Below are 21,727 nucleotides of genomic sequence, written 5' to 3' on the forward strand. Positions count from 1 at the left end.
AAATGGGGAGAATATGTACCATACTTTGAGGTTTTTGTTTAGAAGACACGGTAAGCACAAATACTTTCAATGCCACTGCTCTGAAGCAATTTGTAATGCTTCCCTGGCTGCTTCCTGCTCTCCCATTTCAGTGTTCATTAAACAAACCAGCAACCCCTGCCAAGACACAGCCACACTGAAAACAAGGCCAACGCACAGAAACACGATTCTTCTGCAACGGGGGCTTCCCGAGTTTGTTCCTAGGAGCTGATTAACGGGTTTGACATCAGCCTGGGGGCCGCGCAGCCCAGCTCATCTATCCCGCACTGCCAGCCTTGCAGCGGTCCCTGCCAGCTACGCACAGAAGCCGTGCAGGCTGCGACGGCCACATTTTGGGTATCCCGATCTAGATCTTGCTGTCTGCTGGTCATTACGTTTTGCAGCGAGCTTGGCTCCGCACAACGCCGATGACTGAGTGCTCTGGGTGTCGCACGGTCTCGGGTTGACATTTCTCAGCATATGCTTCTGGCAAAGGATAATTTGGAGCTTAACCCACATACAGAAGCTCAGCGGGACGGGGCGGGATGAGACGACGACAGCAGCTGGCACAGCCCAGCCTGCAGGTGTGGGCTGGCTGCGGCCAGAGGAGCCGGTCTCCCTGTCGTGCATGGAGGAGCTGCTGCAATCACCAGGTTTACTTAAACTTCTCCAAACAGTTCAACCTAAAGAGCTCAGCAGTGAGTTATCAAACTCTTAAACAAAAGCCAAACCACAGCCGAGAGCCAGAGGGGAAGGAAATGAATCACCACCTTCCCCTAAGCTCTGCTCCGCAAAGCCCCTCAGGCTCCGGGTGTTTACAGCTCACTTGGGTTTGGAAAATAAAAGCCAGCAACGGAAGAAAGGCAGGAGGGGACAGAGAATCCCACCCAATGCCAGCCTGGGTTCGAGCATGAGAGCCAGAGACACCCTCACACAACACGTTGCTGCTTCCATCAGAATCTCACCTGGAAACTGGACCCAGATGGTCCCCCAGAGAAAGAGGCCACAGCTCTGCGGATCACTGTCCCTGACTTCTGAACGAGGCAATCCCATTTCCCGAGACGGGAATGATCTGGGGACCAGACAAATGAAGGCAGGAAGGGATGTAACGCTCAGGCAGAGCAAACTGGATCCCTGAGTTTGCTCACCAGAGATCTGGCTGAGGGAGAAAGTCACATCCACATTCAGGATTTAATGGCATTGTATTAAATATTTCTTCCAACGCTTTTTTTTACAAAAGATACACCTGAGTGAACGACATGAGCCAGCTTGCTTGCAATGGGGTGTCAGCAAAACCCTTTTGAGTCTGAAGAAAAGTGCTAACACTGATCCAGGAAGACTTTATTAACCTCCATCTACCAGGACCCACAGCAAGGTAAAGCTTTGTGTCCTGTCCACCAGCCTTCGATTTCCATTAGATGTTATTAGATGTATATTCTTGGGACAGGCAGATTCATTCACATCGCCATTCACAAATCAAATAGCCTCGGGCATGAGAAAGTAAAAAGAAGTCATACTAAATGTAAACCAGCGCCCTCACAACGAGTGTGCTCACACCACAGAAGGTAAAATCCACTTCTATGATGTTTAAAGGTTGAGGAAAAGCTCTTTCTAAGGATCACAGGCATTTAAGAGGGTGTTGCAAACAATGAGGAGCTTACAACTAGCAACTGGATCGTTCTCTTTAAATAGTTGCTTACATTACACTTTTGCCAAGCCCTTTGTCCTTTGTACATGGGCAGCGCTCCCCTTGGGGCACTACTCCGGTCTCACTACGCAGTTTTGCTTGGCTGGGAAGCGGCAGGGTCTGCACTTCAGAGCCAAGATGCTGCACCGACTCACCGTGCTCAGGGGGACGGGGCTGGGACACCCCAGATAAGGGGACCAGACCAAACCAAACCCGCTCTCGCTGGAAGCACTGGAGTGAGTGGTACACGGCTGGCTCCAGGCAGTTTACGGGGGCCAAAATTGCCTTTGCAGAGACTAGTCTTGGCTGCTCAGACATCTGTGGTACGGGTAATCTGCAATTCAGATACTCTGTCCCCATGAAATGGGAGGGTTGCTGCTTCTGGTTCATAACTGAGGGTCCACAGGAGAATGGCTCAAGCAAGCATGAAACTAGGTGAGTCAAAAGGGTCAAAAAGCATCAAAAAAGGTCAATGTGACATCTGCCGCTGCTGCGGGAGCGCATCCATCATCAGGCTCTGAGACTTGAACCCAATAAATGTCATGTCCTGCTCTGTCACACCTTGGGGGAACAAGAAAAAACAACCAAAACTGCCAGGTTTTACCTCGCATCTTCGCAAAAGCTGCAAGCAGCACGCGGCTCCCAGACACCACTGCCCAGCCATCGCAGCTCATTCCGAACGTTCGGAGCTTTATGCAGCACTTACTATGTGCAACAGACTTGCCGCCTGGGTTATCAGTGAAATCCACCACACGACACGGATGAACAAACACGATAATTGCACGGAAGACGACTGGAACTGGGTTGCCATTTTAAGCCCGGTTATAAAATGCTTGAATTGCAAATCGGCGGTCTCGACGCACTAACCATATCAACGTCAGTGTCTGTATCGGGAAGCACACGAATGTGCTGTTTAAAGCAGGAGCAGTTTGGTTTGACGATTCTCCTGCGCGCTAGGAAAGCTGATGGGGAATTAGAAACGCATGCGCTGCAGGACAAGTGCCAGCAGCTACCACCATTCCCACCGCCCTGGCCCCCTTCAGCTGGATTTGGCTTTCCAAACCCTGTCAGGCACTTCTGAAGGAAGCCTGATGGCTCCTTCTACCACAGGTCTGACCTGAAAGAGCAGAACCCTGATAGGAAATAGGCCCGGCTCGTTTTAGCTGAGCTTTTTGGATAAGCTAAGCTCGCTACGGGATTCCCACACCATGCCACTACTTTGCAGCTGAACTGTAGCTTCCAGCAAAGACATCCAATCTCTATCTAAAGCCTCTTGAACACCAGGATGACCTAACCCATCTTGTGGCAAACTGTTGCACGGTATAGATTTTCTCAGAGTAAAATGCCAAGAGCTTGCACACGTGCAGGCTCTGGAAAGGAGACGAGGTCCTCCTCGGTCCCGCGCGGCATACGCCTGCTGGTTGTGGTCCAGGCAGGAAGGGGAGCCCAGGAGAAAAAAGGCATCCCTTGTACAAGTACCTGCCCAACCGCGCACCTCGCAAAGGATCCTCTGTTGGGCTAGGCGTGGGATGCGGAAAGCAAATTACGACTTGCTCTGAAACCGCAGGATGATGGGATGATAGCTCAGGCAGCAGGGCAGAGTGCTGCCTCAGCAACTTCTAAAAGCTGTTTTTCCTGCCATGAAGAGGATGACATAGAAATAACATACTCCACACTCTGAGGATTTGATCATCCATTTAAAGAGGGGATCTCTGCTCCGCTTCCCAACAGCTGTTGCAAATCTGCGGGATCAAGCCAAAGCTAACACAGATGTGGAAATAATCTACGGACTATTCAGCCCGAAAGCAGCTGATCCTCTCAGTGCACCCTTCGCTCCTGGTTCAGGCTGCACGCTTGCTAAACTCAATACTCGCCCCAGGACGCTCGTTGGAGAAGGAGCAAGGAAATACACCCCCTTGCAAGACGCCGTACAGGCTGATCAGCTCCACAGAAACCTCTCTGGCTCCTGTGCAGGTAGTTAAGTACAGCAGTCCAGTGGAAAAAACACCATCACTGGATTCCTCTGGTAACCTTATCCCTACGCAAAGCATCACCACGCTGTCCTGGAGGACTCGGAAACCGCAGCCCTGGACTCCCTCTGCAGCTCCATCCACGACTGGCCACGAGAGGCTTTAAAACGATTGCTTATTATTTGAGGTCTGAGGCGATCCCAAGACATCAGGCCGTGCAGCAGCGCACGGCTTCAGTCACAAAGCCGCTCTCCGCACCGGCGGCTGGCTCAGTTATTTCCCCCACCCTGGTGACTGGGAAATGCCTGGCCAAGAGGCATGTTGGAGAGAAGTCTGCAGGCAGCCGCAGTGATTTTTCCAGATAAAGGTGTCAGGCGAGAGGTCCCCCCCCAGCAGCCCATGGCTGTTCCTGTGCAGGGCTGGCACTCGGCCGGGGTGGATGAAATCCCCTCCTGCTCTGCACATACTGGTGGGAAAGGGATCCTCAGCTTCCAAGAGCTGCTGGGCACTATTTTTGGTTGTGCTGATTGATTTATCAGCCCTCAGTTGCATTCACTTACTAACACAAATCCTGAGCTGCAATAGTTAACACTGGCAAAGATAAAGCAGAATTGTTTGCAGTGAAATGAGGGAAAGTGGTCCTCCCGCCCTCGATTCGGGCTGTGTTTCTCTGCTGTTGCATGAACTTGGATCATAAAACTCTCACGCCTCCTTCTTCCACAGGATACAGAGCTGCCTCCACCCAGGAGATGAACAGGTTTTGGAGGCACCTGCCCATGCCAGCAGCAGGGCAGACGCTGCCTCTGCTCATGTTGCAGCCCACACTTCCGCCCTGACCAGCAAGGGTGAGGAACTCACAAGCAGCACTCGGGTGGAAAAGCGCCCTTGGTCCAGGGATACAGGGACCAGCAGAGTCCACTTCCCAGCTCTACCTCCAGCTCCGCTGTTGTGACCAGCTCCGGGCTGGCAAGACAGCCACAGCCATCCCCACGGCTCCGCTCCCACAGTCCGGCGCTGCAGGAGACCTCTCTGTCCCCGCTCGCTTGCAATGTTAAATTGCAGCTTTGACACCGTGCCTTAAAGGGTTTACAAGCACCAGGGGCCACCCAGGCTCTGCAGATAGCAGGCACGGGGCTGCGGAACAGGCTGCTCCCTCGCCCCGTCGATTTAAATCCAGGTCACGCCTGTCCCTGCGATTCAAGCTCAGCTCGAGCGAAGGCTCCTCTTGCAGCCCACCCTTGCTGCTCCTTTCCCTTCGCGTGTAAGGGAACCCCCTTAAACGAACAGGGATGCGGGGCCGGAATGACACGCAGCCGAATAGCGGGGGAGGCGTCGAGGGCAGAAGGTGCACACCGAGGTCTGACCTTGCCACACAGAGGAGACTGAGCGAGGCTTGGGATAAATTAATGTCTATTGCACTGCTCTTTCTCTCTGAAAGCAAATCAAAATCTAATTACAAAATACAATGGTGAGAGAGACATCTGCTCTGAGAGCGTTAATGAGCTGAGGAGGGAGGGTCTAGAATTGCAATAAACAAGATTGATGTGACCGGCTGAGATTACAGCGCATGGCACCGGGGCGGCTGGGACACACGGACCTGTGCGCAGCCAGGCTACGGTGTTAACGTTCCCCTCGGCCCCCACGCTGCCTACAGTGGGAGAAGGCCCAGTTAAAACCAACCTTACGACCAGTTTCCCCAGCGCTCGGCCCAGTGGTGGCTGCTGTGGGTGCTCCCCCCGCCAGTCACGTTCCAGCAATATGAGTCGGTGAGAGCGAAAAATAAACAAATCAAACCAAAAGTCCTGCTTGTCACCTCCATCCTCTCCTTGCTGCAGCTCCATGGTGGGAGAACGGCACAGCACGGTCTGGCCTGCGGCTGCCGGCATCGTCCCGCAGCAGGTGGGGGACAGGGGAGACCCTGGCAAGAGCCAGCTTGCAACCTTGGGCTTTTGTTCTTCCCAGCCACAAAACACAACGGCAAAAGCTTTGGAGCTGAAGCGGAAGGAAATCCTCTCCGCGGGGTTTTCTGGCAGCGCGGCTGCCAGCGGACGGCTGCTCTTTGTTCCCCCGAGGAGCTCTGCAGCCAAAGCCCTGGGGTGAGGGACCCAGGCCAGCCCAGTCTCACGTGCCAGCCCCCTCACTTCCTCCTGTTTTCTGCATCTTATCGCCCTGGTTGCCCAGCAGCAGCACCGGGGCTCTTCCCAATTTCCCGAGCCAAGCTGTCCAACCGACTGCGAGCTGAGCATTTTATATGAGGGCAAAGCAGCATATGGCTGGCGCGCGCCCGGCTGCCTCCGCTCCTCCCGACACGCAGGCAGGCTAACAGGCTGGATCCTCCGCAGCCCACATCTGATAGGAAAACATTTAATTTGAGCAGAAGTGAAGAGCAGTTAACATGATGTATGGAGAGCAAAGCTCCAGGGCCTGGAGCTGACACGGGAGGTGGCCTGGTTGTTTTATACGTGCAAGTTTCAAAGCAGCGCTGAGCTGGCAACTTGATTTGATCCCAGGATCAGGGCAAAGTAGCGTTTGTCTAAACATACAGATAACAAGGCAGGCAGCAAATCACGCAGGGAGGATGCTGCAGGGAGGATGCTACAGACAGGCCGGTTTCTCACACTATGAGGAGGTCTTTAATAAGCCTCTTTTTTTCCAGGTGTTCCTCAAATTGTATTCAACAGCCTGAAGATGATCCAGAATTTAAGGATGCAGCATCCTACCCAGGACCAGGAAATACACTTCCATACATTTCCAATAAATGTTTTGGTTTTTTTTCCTCTGTGTGCATGCCTTGCTTTACCTCTTAAAAGGAGGTTTGCATGTGAACACCTCAAGATATTTCATAAACAATTCTTCCCCCTGCAGCTCTGCTTTGGGCCAAGCACTCTCTCTTTACACCCAGGAGAACGGGGGCACGGGGCTCACACAAAGACGGGTGCAGAGCCCAGAGGTTCTGCCAGCAACTTGAACCCAGCCTCTGCTACCTGCTTTTCACCGGCATTTTTTCACAATTTCCTGGTAGGTAAGACAGCAAGACAAACAGACAAAGCAGTGAGGACGGAGGGAGTTAAAATGTTTGTGGGAAAAATTTAAAGACACATGTAAAAGTGTATCAGACGTGGGCCCTATAAATTACGTCCCCAAATGACCAGCACTGAGTAAGAAACAGCTATGTAAACACAAACGTAATAAGAAAAAATAATAATTTCTCTCTCTATGGGGAAAGAATACTTTTCCATCTGTTTAGGGGCAAGGTGAGGGGTGGAGTGGCAGTCTGGGACGTTGAATCGAAGTTCAGGGTCTCTCTTGGTCCCAGGTCTCATCTGTTATTGGAAGCGGGACGGCTGCCAGAACCGCTGCACGTTACCCCGGTTTCCTACCCACCGCCTTCGCTCTCACTGCTACCGTTCGCTTGGAGGCAGCCAGCATCGAGCGCTGGTAGTAAACTTGCAATCCCTGATCATTAAGAAACAAACACTTCCGATAAGCCCCAAGTTTAGACAGAGTTCCCACCAAACACAAAAGCCTTTTAAATCTGCAGGGAAATCAGGATTTTTTTTTGTTGTTTAATGCACACAATGAGGTATTAGTGTGGTTTCTGTTTGGTTTTCAGTGTTTAATCCGAAAGGGAGCCTTACACAATCGGACCAAAAACCGACGGAAAACAATAGAGTATTTGTTAGCACAGTGACGCGCCCAGGGGAGCGAGAGCTTTGGGATGCCGCAGCGCCGGGAGCCTCGTGAGCAGTGACCTCTCTGGGACACGCCAACATCAGGACATCCCCCAGACCAGCAACATGGGAGACCCTTGTAAAACTACCACAACATCTGCAAACACCTTCTAGTGTTCACTGCTGCTGCTGCACGCACCGGATGGGAACCTCCTCGCGATGCAGCGTCTTTAGAAATGCAATAGCTCATCCACAGCATCACTGCTGGCACTTCGTTACAAAAATCCCCACTCAAGACAGCACTTGTATCACTGCAAACACTCAGGGTATTTAAAAGCAACTACGTTCTTCCAGTTGCTCCAGTTGATCTCAGGAGAAGGTGCACTGGTTGGTCTGGCCCTCCCTACAGCCACATCCACCTCGACATCTCTGAGCCGGTGGCGTTGAATCTCCATCCGGCAGCACTCCTGGTTTGCAGCCCAAGGAGGATTTTCATGAAAAGGTTACGCAGCTGCAGAGCTAGAAATGCAGTAACCACAGCCCCCAGCACCTGCTCCAGCCCACGCTGCTGGGGCAGCTCTGGGCTTTGCATGCAAGACAGGCAATGGGCTCTGCTCTGCAGCTCGGAACAGCGGCACAGCCCAAAGGATTCAGTCCGTAACCGCACTCAGGACAAAGTACGCCAGGAGCTAACCAGACCCAGGTGCTCTGGAGCTCCAGCTGGAAAGAACGCTCCCCGCCAGTGACAGCTCGGAGTTATCTCAGTCCTCCTCGGCTCTTGGGGTGGAAGCAGGTCCCACAGTCCACGCCGACACAGTGCAGCCACGGCGCTCACGAGGATTTCTCCTCCGGAGCCATAAAATCCATCCTGCGCAAACACCCCACCACTGAAACTGCTCTGGGCTAAACCACCGCTGATGATGCACTCGGGGCCCCCGTGTCCTCTTAACACACTTCACAAGCACAGCTGAGCCCGGATCCGCAGTGGCCCGAGCCAGCGCTGGGTACCCTGCGGGGAACACCATCAGACCAACTCGTGACGCAGGCAGGATGGATATAATGGGCCAGGCTGCCTGGAAAACGCTCTCCTGCTGAGCATTTATCTCCCTCCTGCTCCCCAAACCAACACTCAGCCCCTCAGCAGAAAAGGCTGCAAGAGCTGGAAACGTAAACCCACCTGATGCCGAGCCACTGACCTCTAAATGGGAAAATGCCACTGCGAGTCCCACATTTGCAATTAATCATCTGCACACATTAAAAACCAGAGCAGAACAAAGCTGACCACAGCTCAGATGCACTAACATCTCAACTGCAGCACAAGCCAGCGGGCAGGAGGTTGGAGAAGCCGTTTCACCACCCAACTGTTCCTTTGCAGAGGGGCTTTCTCATCGAGCTCTGCTCCGGCAAAGCTGGTGGCATGAGCTGCAAGGAGAAAGCAGAGGGAGAGGAAGGAGCAGAGATGTGGTATGGGCTGGGCACGGAGGCAGAAGAGGGAGAGCAGGGATAATCAGTGCCAGGCGAGCCCAGAAGAGGCCAGGAAGAAAAGGCCAGCGGGTTGTGGGGTTTACAACACATGCACATGGTGGGCCAGGTGCAGAGCAAGTGAGGGAACTCGATCCGTCCTGCGAAACCCAGCACCGAGACGCAAGAGGCCTCCCAACTCCAGAGCCATCGACCGGAGAAGAACGAGACAGCAGGCTGGGGCTCCCTCTTATTCATACTGCGGCTTGAGCAGCATGTCTTGCAACTGCCGAATCAATTAAAACGATGAACAGGGATGGCGATAAATCAGTAGCGAGGTCAAAAGCTCCAGCTACATCCTGACTTCACTGACCGAAGTCACAAAATATACAATTTCTCAAAGGGGCGAGAGCCCGTGAGTCAGCACACGGATTAAACATGGCACTGGGAAGGCAGGACCGACCCCTGGTGCGAGCAAGCCTTGGGCACGGCGTCCCTCCGGTCACCCCGAGCATGGCATGAAGGCAGCTGCGGCGAAATGAGAGGCTGCTGCCAGGAACCGATGACAACGCGAATCCCACGAGGGCGTTCAAAATGTCAGATAAGATGCGGCGCATTAATTCCCTCTGCTGACAGCCAGCCCCAGCTGGAGGGGGAGGCTCGGAGATCGCAGGCTTCAGCGAGGCAAGGATGCCCAGCGCCCGCTCCGCTGCCGAGGCTTTGAGTCGACGGCAAACCAGGAGGTGACGCAGAAGGCTGGACGGTGGGAGTGCTACCTCGTCTTTTCGGTGGGAGTAAGGGAGGTTCTGTGCAAAAGGAAGAGCTGATCGTGTGTTCTTTTACAAAACGCTGAAGACTGCTGTGCACTGGCAGCAAACTTCCTCAGATGTGGCTGTATTTGAGCTGTTACTATATTCAGAGTTTGTAAAGTGCTCTGGGATGATAAAAATCACTCCAGAAACAGTTATTAAAACTGTTTCCAGGAAATCGATCCATGGAGACGAAGAAAGTCTGCTGTTTTTACAAGAGCTTTGAATAAAGAAAGACCAAAGTTACGGAGGAAGTTTTGCATCTTTGTCTTTTCGGCAATAAAAAGGAGCTGCATCAGGGGTTTATTTGATTCTGCAGCACACGAAACAACCACCAGTTGTTTCCTCAGAGAGGAGGCTGCCCTGAGGTGGGCAGAAAATAACCTTCAGGAGTCACCTGAAGTTGAAGGCTTTCTGTATTTGTCAAGCTCTGGATTTGTTTATGTTCTTTCTGTGATGAAGGATCCAGCAGAAGATCCCAGGCTAACAAAATGTACGCTGCAGGAACTGAGATTTTATCCAGGATACGAGCACAAAGCGCCGTGGGAGCACGGTCTGCCTTCCCATCCCCACTCCAGCCTCAAAGCTAGGAAGCAACATGTTTGGAGTTGGATGAGCCACAGGAAACGCAAGCATATCATCCGCTTGCATCCAAGCGCCTTTTTCCAAGGATCTGCCACGAAGTTTCAGGCTTGGTCACCCCTTCCCCACCCCTGGGTCAGAACTGAGTAAATGCAACCGTCCAGTCAAACTCCAGCATACTCATCTCATTTGGCAGCCCTGCGGTTTGGCTGCGGGCTCCGAGCTTTCTCCCCCCTCTCCCTCTTTCTTGTTCAATTATCTTGCTTCATCTTTATTCCGTTTCCAGGAACACTTAGCAACAGGCTCTTGCAATCAGCCATGGGCAGGCAGGGATCTGAGGAGGAGACTCTGCAGTTAGGATGACCTTTTAGTACACTCATGCAAATTTTAAAGAAAGTATGTGAACAATTTGCCTTTTAAGTATATGGTTACATTCTCCTGGAGTTAATTCTCATTCTCTCCTTAAGAGACAGAAGAAACACGAGATTTTATTATTTTACACTAATGAGACCAAAACCTGCAGCTTAATTCCAGTTTGCTTTGTGGAATTTTGTTCTGCACCTCACGCAGCGTGTAGACCCTAAAGTGGCAAAAACTAACCTGTGACATGTAACCCAGCCAACACGGCAGATCTGCTCGGATGCTGCACGCTCACACAGCCAGAAGCCAAGCACGGGCTTCGGGGTCCATCCCAGAAACCAGCCAAACTCCTCCCGAGACGGACACGGCGCTGTTGCTTCACTCGGCAAGCAGCTTTTATGGATCACCATCAGCAACTCTCATTCCAGGACAGCTAAAGGGTATGCCAGGAACCAAAGGCAGCCACAGTATCCCAAGGAAAAGGCAGCAGTTGTGACCTCAGTAATAATTAAAGCTCATCAGCCAAGGCAGCAGATAAGAGAGCTGGTGCAGTGGTTAGTGACTCTCATTTCCATGGGACTCGCTGCAGCGACGCAGGGAGAGCTTCCGCCAAATCCAGTGACTTTAGCAAGTGGCATCGGTCTCTCCCAGGGCCTCTCCACCTCCGAAATAACTCACTGACCACCACTGCCTCTCTGGGGCAGGCAGAACTGACACCCAATAGATGGAAAGAGGTAAATAACAAGCCTGGTTTTTGCAAACCACAGTGGCAAACTCACAGCAGCCATTTCCGCAGCCGTCTTGAGGGGTGCCGGCAGCTGATAAGCCGACGAGGCAGCGGCCTTGGATTTTCATCAGATTTAAATCAAATCCCCAAAGCTTTCCAGCGCTTTTCCTGTCGCTCAGTAATTTTCCCACATACACAAACTGGAGACGCCCAGACAGCGCGCACCAGGACAGTCTGCGTAGCTTTATTAAGTCCTTTCTCCTTGAAAGGAATGCTTTGTGTTTAGAATAAAATATCCTATATTTCTTGCAGTGACTAGAAGCTGGAAGGAGGGAATGGGTGCGTATCAAGGTACCAAGGCAAGCAGCTCATTTCCTTCTGCTTTCTGAATGTTGTTCATAAATAGGGGAAATAATTCGCAGTGCCCTACTCTGGGGGAAAAAAGAAAAACAAAAGGCTCACAGATCATTGATGCTTCAGATGATCTTAAAAAGTATAATCTACTTTTTTTTTTTCCTCTTTAAAAAATGAGAAATCTGAATAAGCATGTCATTGATCCGATTGCTGGGAACAGCATCTGGAACATCAATCTCTGCAAGACTGCAGAAGCTGCAGGAGAGCTCAAAGCAGCCAAGGCCCTTAAACCAGATGCCGCTCGCTCTTACAGAAACGCCTGTGGATCCGTGTGAAAATGATTAAGCAAAATTGCTCCCTCTTTTTTCAACTTTATAACTCAAATCTGTTTTCTCTTAGAGGGCAGATGCTCATTACATACCCTGCAGGACATCAAAGGGCAGGAAAGCAGCCGCCCCGCCACGCACCGGAGGACCAGCGCCCAGAATCCTGCCCAATTTGGAGGCACCCACCGGCTCCTCCCCACCCTGAAGCTTTTGCCTCAGGGTAAAGAGCCGAGAGAGTAAAAAGCCCTCTTCAAGCTTCGGTCCCTTCTTAGTGAAACTATGAGGGACGCCAGCCAGGGGCTATTCCAGTAGCAGCAGCAAACAGCAGTAAGGTGTTTTTGCAGGGAATTGTCTTCAAAACTCAAGTCCAGCTATTCCAGCACCACAGGCAGCCCCGTTCGCCACGTGCAAGCCGAGCATTTCTCCAATCCTGCTTCCCCATCGGTTCCTGAGCAAGCAAAGCAGAACGCGAGGGACCAGCAATCCCTGCCTGCACCCTACAGCCAGCCAGCACCTTCTTCAGACGCTCATTAACAAAATGACAACGTGAAGAGAGCACTGTGCAAGGACACAAGTGCCAGGAGCCTCTTGATTTTCCAGGAGAGGCTGACCACAGAGGCAGGACAGGGAGGACAGGCCAAGGCAGGGCTGCTCCAGGGCAGAGCAGAGCCAGCCTTGCTCCTGCTCTGCCCCAGCACAGTGGCTTCACATCTGCCATGTAAACAGAGCCCTAATTACACCACGTATGGGTGACAAACAGCAGCACACTCCACCCTACCTCAAACAGGGGTTTTTTTCCTCACAAACAGGGCAAAATATTGGGGCTCCAAAAGAACCATTTTCTTTAACCAAGGGTCTCACATTTTCAACCCTTCAGGCACTTTTGGTGATAAACCGAACCCACTTTTACAACCAGAATTCACTAAATACCTAAAGCACAACAATGCTGCGGTACACCCCCTGCCATGAACACGGTGCCTTAGCTCCCACAGACACCAGCCCAAAAATCCCTCTTCCCAGCGTTACACTCCTCTGTGCCCTCCCAAAACAGGATGAATCTTGCCCAAAGTTTCCCAGAAATTTCTCCCTGCAGATCTGAACCTGGGACGCACGTGAGATATATTCCTGTTCCATGAAAACCTGCACAAGGAGTGGCAAATAAAAACGCTGAAATCCCAGAGCCTGAACCCAAACGCTGCACTGCCTCTTACCCAAAGCCTCTTTCACCCTTTCTTTACTCTTAAACACCGCGGGACAATGCTCGGATCTAAAAACTCTGGCTTCTCAGATCTGCGTGAGCTACGGCAAACATCTGGCACCTTGGGCACGTTTAGCAGGACACGACCTAAGGGGTCGTGCATTCAACGCCACACCTGATGCAAACCTCTGCCCTCAGAGGTGGAAGGCAAGCGACTGATGAGAGGCCTCATCCCCAGAGCCTTCCTCATTTATTCTAGTTCAAAGAGCTCAGAAAAACTCAAGGCAATCACTCACCAGCTCAGATATTTAAGGAGGAGCGCGGGGAAGGGTGCCTGGGAAGCAGGAAGCGTGAAGCCAACATCACGCAAGACGCAAGAGAGGGGAGACACAGCTGGGCTCTTACTTAACAGCTTCTTCCAGGCAGCCCACTGCCTCATCCATCTTAATCTCTGACCACTAGGAGATTAAAATAATTTATCCTCGTTCCCTGCTCTTACTGAGAAGTTACAAGAAATAAAAGTAAAACTAAAACAAAGATCAATGTTATACCCCTTCTCAGACAATCTCCAGCTGACCTGGACTTTCTCAGCGTCCCTTTTATCTAGCAGAGTGTTTTGGCTAAAGCTTTGCAGAGGAAAGCCATGTGAGCAAGCTAGTTAAAAACCTGGTACTTTCATGTTTATACAGCCAGCTAAGCAGCACACTACAAAGCTTTTTATTCCAAGTCTCTGCTGACAGGCTAGCATTGATAAATTACAGACATCACCCAGGAATCACAAGGCACAGGGGAAAAAGAAAAAGTTCCCTAGGTGGGAAATAAGGACTCAGAAACTCAGAACTCAAGGAAAAGTCTGTACAAAAATCATCCCAAGATTAGGGGCCATTTGCTTGTACTAAAAGGGGAGAGCAAAACCAGCTGAAGATGCAGACAGACTCCCTTCCCCACATTTCCAAGAATTCACCAGGCTCTGAGATGAAGACAGAGATACCTCAAAGGTATCTCTTCTCCCAAATGACCCCATTTCCAGTAAAAGCAACCTGAAATGAGCCCCTGCGTGCTGGCAAACAGCACAAGTGGCTACAAGCGTAAGAAGGGATGTGCTTCATTGCTGCAAAGGTGCAACGCAGACACCAAGCAATGCGCTGACGTCAACGGGGCGCACCGAAGAACAGCCCGAGTTCCCAGGTCGCGGCAGGCTTCACACGCTGACTGTGCGTGGCATCGTGTTGGTTTACATACTGTGCAATCCAGCCAGGAAATATCCATCTCCTCTGTCTTAACAAACCCTAAGGTAAACAGAAAGGCAAGGCCACGCGCATTATCCAACTGAACGGTGCATAAAGGAGAAAGAGAGCGCTGGCCCTCCGCTTGCTCCTGATTTTTGCTGTTGCTCAGCGAGCACAGACAAAAATGGGCTGTGTTAAGCCCTGCATGAAGGGGATGGGGGAAGTGAGGTGTACTCCCCTCGCTCTAAGAACAAACTTGCTGCTCCTGAGTAAAAAGCAAGAGAGTTTTGTAAGAGAAACCAGCATTTCAGTCTTTGCGTGGCTCTCCCCCACCAAAGAGCGGGCAAGGAGCACGCCTTGGCCCCCTTGCAGACACACAGCCCAGGGGTTGGGCAGCCGGAATGAACACCCAAATCCAGAAGATTCCCAAGCCCAGAGACACCAAACCAGAGCCAGCTGGTCTGTAAAGCTGCACCCCTACACAAATTTGCTTGTCTTCAATCCATGAAGTTCATGGCTTTCACTCTGCATGCTATGAACTGCACACAGTTTTGCAGGGCAGAGGGCAAACAAAGGAGCGTCTGAGGGTCCAGGTGCTCGGTTCTCAGCGGTACCACTCACCAGGGCACAGCCGAGGGAAGAGGTCCACCTGCACAGACCCCGCTACAAAGGCTCCAATATACAGCAGCGTAAAACTCTAACACAGCTGGACTTTGTCTTCTGTGTTTTCTCCAAGAGGGCTGAGGACCTCCTCTCTTCACTGGGCAGAGCTGGAGACCAAAACGTTAAACTCTGGGCACAAATACGCGGCACTCTGTATTACTGATGAGTTCAGAGAGAGGATAAAAGCCCCTCTCGGGTAAGTTTTGCTGCTCAGTTCTCTGAAGGGTGTCAGGATGGTCTGAGCCAGCAACTCTGCTGAACACTTCAGACTCCGTCTGGCACCCAGCCTGCTCCTCCACTCCCGCGTCAACAGGGACTCCCGGATACGCAGGACCTGGGTTTGCAGAGACAGTGACGAAGCAGGAGGGAAAAACTCAGCAACTCCTACAGAAAGATGCTTCTACAGATAGTGCAAAATAATTAATACTTTCCAAGTCTACACTTGCTTACGAAAGGAGAGATTTAAAGCTCCAAACACAGCCCATTTGTGGAAAAAAAATCAGCACATGTCCCAGATTCTGTTCCAAATCCCAGGGAATCAGCAGGTGGCAGATCGTTAAAGCCTGAACAACGCTATTTCAGATCTGTAAGCTGAAATATCTCACCGCATCCCCCCTTTCCCCTCCGCAGGTCTACAGGAGGGCCACAGGGAAGATTTAGCACGTGCAGCACTGGGTTGTTGTGGTTAGCCTTTAGTCGATTCAGAAGAATACTACAATGTATTCCCCAAGGGAGTCCATAAATAGCAAAGGATTCTGCTTTAATCCCCTATCTATTCCTATCTGGATAATATGGCATTTGGACAAGTGCTGCCAAAACGCAGATTTATGGCAAAGCTGAGAATTCGCATGGCCAACACATGCTCTACAAACTCTGGATTCCAAGGAATAAATAGAAGTCTCTTCAAGGATATAGACGGCTCTTCAGATATGGAATCTTCATGCAGACAGAAACCTGTTTTCAGGATTGCTGCCTCTCTCTCCTATCCCAGGTGAAAGGAATGTTTATACTGACCTTCCTCAACACTAAAATCGACTCTTTCACTGGGTGTTCCTGCTGGTACCACCACTGCAGTCTTCTGCTTGCTTCTCATTCATTTACTAATATTTTATATTATCAGCTATTACCTATCAGAACAGACTTCTTTGCTGAGAGTGACCAAAATCAAACGGAGAAGAACTATAAAAACTGCTGACCAAAGGGAAAAGGACTCTAAAAAGTACAGCTGACGAGTGCTACAGTCATCACTGCCGCACTGGAGACATTGCAGAGACGTGTGTGCTTAAAAGCTCTTCAGAGAACAATGTACCAAAAAAAAAATCCAAATTCAAACAACAGCAACTTTGCAGACAACTTAGCGCTGCCGACACTAGTTTTTGTATTGGAAGGGCTGAGAAGCACCTGAACAACAGAGTCACTGTACCATGCACCTGTGGCTGTGGCGCCTGCCGCAGGAAAACAGCCACTCCTGGGCACGACAGGGCAGTTTGGAGAGGCTGCACTCGGTGTTTTGTCAAAGGGAGGGATGCCAGCATCTGTGGGGCACGCCTTGGTGGCAAAGCAGCAGGCAGAGATGCTCACCTTCCTACCCAAAACTTGCGCCGGCCAGTCAGTGAGGCAGAGGGGAGCAGAGGAAGCACAGTGAGGTTGTACTACAAAAGATATCCTGGAAAGGAAATCAAGGGAAGGTTGGGATCAAAAGGACGGTGCTACACCCTGAAAAATTATCTTCTGCTTTAGGAACCACATCTTAAAACCGGGTACAAAAGCAAAAAGGGAGCTGGTGGAGGGAGAAAAATCAGCGCAAGTGCGTTCTAAATGCAAGCAAATACATTTTGCCCAGCTGAAAAGTCAACTGTGTAAAGACACATCCATTCCCAGATGTACCAGGCAGGATTGCTTCCTACTCCACATTCCCCACGTGTAATTTTAAATTATTCACTGATGGGAATGCCACACACCTCCCGGGGGGCACCAAAGCCCCACGCAAATGCACGAATCCTGCCTGCTGCAGTGGACCAGAACTGCCAGGCTGAAAAAAAAAAAAAAAAGAAAAAAAAACCACAAAGTCTTTTTTGACAAAGGGGAAATGCTGCATCCTTGTCGAATTGCTCTTGTCGGCTACACACCCTTTGGATACTGGCTACTTGCAGGCAAAACATAAAGCCAAAGATATTTGTTTAAAACCCACAGGCGGACACTGTGATTCTATTAAAAAATACAACTGGCATTCATTCCAAAAACTTCCCACCACTGGGAGTGGGATTCAAAATCAGCACTGGGCAGTGAGGCCAAAACATACTCAGAGCAGACGCCTGCAAAAGATTCCAAGGGAAATTAGTTATGCAGGTTTTATAACAAAAATAAAATAAAATCCAACGTTTATAAAGGAAAAAAAAAAAAAGCAGCTTCCCTAGGAGACAGTGCTGCAAAGAGCCTTTGCAGACAATTCAAGACCTGTCTGGATTTGAGGCTTCCTCAGTTCCCCGTGCCGGTCGACGCGTGCAGCGAGGTGAAAGGCAAACGTGAAGCCAGAGCAGGCGGCAGCAGCTCCTCCCCATCCTCAGGGCTGGCAGGGAAGCGGCTGCCTTGTCCTGATTCACAACCCAGAGCCGCGCCAGCTCCCAGGCTGGGCACCGGCTCTCCTACGGCAGCGGAAAGGAAACTCTCCATCCACCCCCTGCCACACCACCAGTTTTTGCTGCGGGCAAAGCGGGACGAGCCCCTCGGCTTTCACCACTCCGCTTCTCCCACCGCTGCTCTCTCCAGACTAGGACACGGTGGGCTAAAGCTGGATGTCCAACTGGATTTACAGAAAACCCAGCTTCCCTTCTTTTTGTGTGCTAAACTCAGCCTTATACCATAGACTTATTTTCTTCCTAAGTAATTTTTTTTGTAGCTGACTCACAACGAGCTTCTGCCAGGAATTTTTGTAAGTAGTGAATTAGAGCAAGGTTTTGCCTGTGCATGCCTGACAACATCTGCTGATTTAAGCAAGCTGCGTTCAAAACTCTGCAGAGCCCTGGAAGAGCATGGCTCTTCCTCCCAAGGTATGGCTGACGGGGCTCTTCTTGTCAGGCTGGTAAAAAACACTCTGCTCCTCCTGCAGAGAGCTTTGCAATTCCTAATCCATGTTTTGAGCGGAAGGAGATAAGCTGGAATGAAGTCCAAAGGGTACTGGAGAAGGGAGAGGGACGCTAGCTGCCTCTCAGCTTCGCAAACCTCCTGTTGGAGCATCCCTGTGACAGCATCCACAGCTATGCGCCTCTCCATCAAGCTGCATAGTTGCAAAGCCATCGTGCGTCACATCTTCCTTAGAGACAGACGATGGTATAGAGTTCCATAAAACCACAGAAAAAATAACTTCCTCAACCTCTTTCTTCGATGGACACAGGAGCTATTTTGCAAGTAAGACTCCAAGACACAACAGTGGTCCAACCTAAAGATCAAACGAAACCCACGCTCAGATAAGCCAAAGCAGACATCTGGCATTAGCAGCCTAATAAACTACACATAAGGTCCTTCCTGGATGATCCAAAATCCTCCCACTTCCTGCTACAGGTCAGAAAAGCAAATGAATGAGCACCTCCAGGATGGAACCGTTCGACGTCCTTGCTGCAAGGTTTGCCACAGAGCGATGTCCGTGCCCTCCGCGCACAAATCCTTACTCGCCCAGTCCTGTAATTCATACCACATTACATCTAAAGGGCTGCATTAAGAAAACATTACAGTTGCCAAGCCCTGAAGAGCTAGGATGTACTGGAAATAAGTTTTCTCTGTAGCTTTAATCTGGTCCACTAGTACAGGGTCTTTACGTCATGGCCGCACACCATGTGTGCACACAGTCCTGACGCAGTCAGTGCCGAGAATAGAAGATGCTCACCAAGTGAGGAATTACGGAGTTTGGGTATTTGACTGGTCGTTCACACGCAGCACTCAGCCCTCTTCACTTCACACTTTTCATCTGCTGCTCCAAGGCAAAAATGGAGGCGTCTTGCCACTGCAGACTGGGATACTTTTCAAACGATCGTAAATTTATTTTCATAAAATCCTAAAGAACTACATTCACAACACCCCTGGTTAATAGCTGAAGAGGCACAGAGAAGCTCTGGGCTTCCAGTTCTAGAATCAGCCTACAGCTCCCTTTTTAAAAAGTAAATAGCACTGAGCAGCATCTTAAACGTTTGACGTACAACTTCCCATGAGATCATCCGCAGCAGAAGCGCTAGGCGCTTCTGCAATTCCGCCCTCAGCCTGGGGACCCAGGAAATCGAGTCCCTTGCTGTGCATGACAAGCAGTTTATCCCGGCGCCGTACAGGAGCCCTGCGGCAGAAGCAGAGCAGGAATCTCGTCTCCTTAACCATCACCTCACCCCCTCTGTTTTTCCATGACTTGCCTCACTCCCTTCCCTCCAAATCCCGCACCATGCAGGGCAGAGGTCCCACGCACAAGGTCCCATCCTTCACGGGGCCGCCCTGACTGCCCTCCCTGAGCAGCCAGAGCAGGGGTGCCATGGAAAAAACCCATACACAATCCCATAATTAGAAACTGCATCGTAACGCGCATGGGGGGCTGAATTAAGGTTGCAGAGGCATACTGTAAATTGGATGCACATTTCTTGTTCCATTTTACTGCCTTTTTTTTTTTCTTCCCTCCCCCTTATTTGGCTTTGGCTGCGCTTCAGATTAAACTCCTAATAAGGGCTGGAGTTGGACGAGATTTTTCAGCCCATCAGATTGCAGCCTTCCAAGCCATTGAAATGAGATTCAAGCTGAACTCGAATTTTCAATAGTTTGGCCTAAAGGCAAGGGTGTTAACAACAGACCTGCCAACACCTTCTCTATGAGAAATGTCTGAAAACATGTCTGCACATCAAATACTGCTCAGGCTCTGGTAGACAAAAGCCACAAAGCTAACATCTCAAATCCACTGCTAACTTGCTCGGCCGGTTCTCCTGTCAGTAAAGCTCATACATTTTCTCCGAAAATCCAGCAAACCTCTATATTCTCTCTAGGAAAATGGCTTTTCCCCCAATAATCCTAAAACTTGTTATAGTTTCATTATGACAAGGCAAGACAGTCGATAAGGAGAGGTCAGGTGAATCAGGTGGACATACAGGAAGCAGACACACACCAGTTCACCCAACACAGTCTACTTAAATGATGCACATCACCAAGATTAAAGATACCACACCAACATGCATGGAGGAGCGATCAGGAAACAGCCTGTCCTACAGCCAGCTCCTCCTACAAGCAGCAGAAAGCTACGCTTGGGCTTTCTTTTCCTTCTTAAACATATTTCTCTTGGTGGGTTTGTTTTTTTTTTTTCCTTAGTTCTAACAAACTGGTTTTTTTTAAACTACACACTACGATCATGCTAAAGGGTTACCCCAAATCCTAAAAGCAAGGAAGATATGATAAAACTGAAATGCATCCGCAGTATCAGCGGAAGCAGGCTGTGGAGGGCACGGCTGCGGGATGCAGGAGGGTGGGTTTCCTCTCCCGTCTCGTCCCCCTTAGTAACTGCGTCCCGTGTTATGGTACCCAGCAGAGCACAGTGGTCGGCGCAAGCAGGACCTGCCATGGGCTCCAGCCTGGGCAGAACCCAAATAACCCCAATTTTGAAGCTGCCCTTGCCCCAAGATTTTTTTTACCTAAAACCTCTGACTTCAGCAGTCTTTACTAAAATAAAAATGTCACGCCATGGGTCTCTCAGAAGCCCTTAGGACACTCCTGCCTAAATGTACAAACCTAAATCACACCACAAAGACAAGCCTTTCACCCTGAGATTGCTGCACTGGTGGAAGGGGGCTTTAACCAAGACCTCTGTTGGTACCCCAAACAGATTTTGGTTTGGGTTTTTTGAAATGTTGAAGCGTACTTTCTTGAGGACACAGATGCTTCAGCTTCCCTGCCACCACAGTCTTTTCTAATTCACATTTCTACCATGGTGCATCTGAAGAGCAGCCACGGCCATCTACTCTTGCCAGCGCTGGAGGCAGCAGGGCAGTGCAGGGAAGGCGCTCCCATCCCTTTGATGACAAACGATAGAGAAAAGGAACGATGGTTTCTTGAACCGCATCCAAGGGAAAGTAACCCTGCTAGAGTGCCTGGCAGGGCATCAACAGCAATGGAAATTTCAGCTTTCAAAGAACAGAAATAAGACTCAAGAAGGGGGTGGGGAAATCCTGCAGAAGCTGAAGTGCCCCCTAATCCCATGGATTGTTTTACAAACTCCCGCTTCTCTCCAATGAAATTATATCCTCTGCAGAATAATCATCTGGCTCCAACCTCTTTTGGTAAGTGGAGAGTAAACAGAATGGAAAAGAGCTCATACCTGAGCAGAAATAGGGCTTGGACAGGCTGTGACAGGCGGGAGAGCGGAGGGACGGCAGCCAGACCACTGGGATTTTGCTCTTTTCCTTGGACAGCCACTGAGGGATCACTGAACCCCACCAAGCAAACAAGGATCTTCCAACACAACGGGCGAGCGCTGGCCGAGCCGGCGCAGGGCTCTCTGCTCCCCACGAGGGGAAGAAGAGCACGGCGATTCCTGCAAAAAGGTCTGGACTTGATTAAACTTATTTTCTTTAGTAAAATTTAGTTAAGCAAGGGGGAAAAACCCTGCAGCGTTCTTCAGCAGCTCTTAACAGGGAAGCTGGAGTGAGACTG

The 21,727-nt window shown here is 50.5% G+C and overlaps 1 protein-coding gene across 1 annotated transcript in view; it reads right to left on the bottom strand.

Moving 5' to 3' along the window:
- NXN (nucleoredoxin) overlaps positions 1-21,727 on the bottom strand; it is a 52,217-nt gene that overhangs the window by 15,253 nt on the left and 15,237 nt on the right. The window lies entirely within an intron of this gene.

The sequence above is a fragment of the Chlamydotis macqueenii genome, chromosome 19 (assembly GCF_036417535.1).
Source record: "Chlamydotis macqueenii isolate bChlMac1 chromosome 19, bChlMac1.mat, whole genome shotgun sequence".
Lineage (NCBI taxonomy): Eukaryota > Metazoa > Chordata > Aves > Otidiformes > Otididae > Chlamydotis > Chlamydotis macqueenii.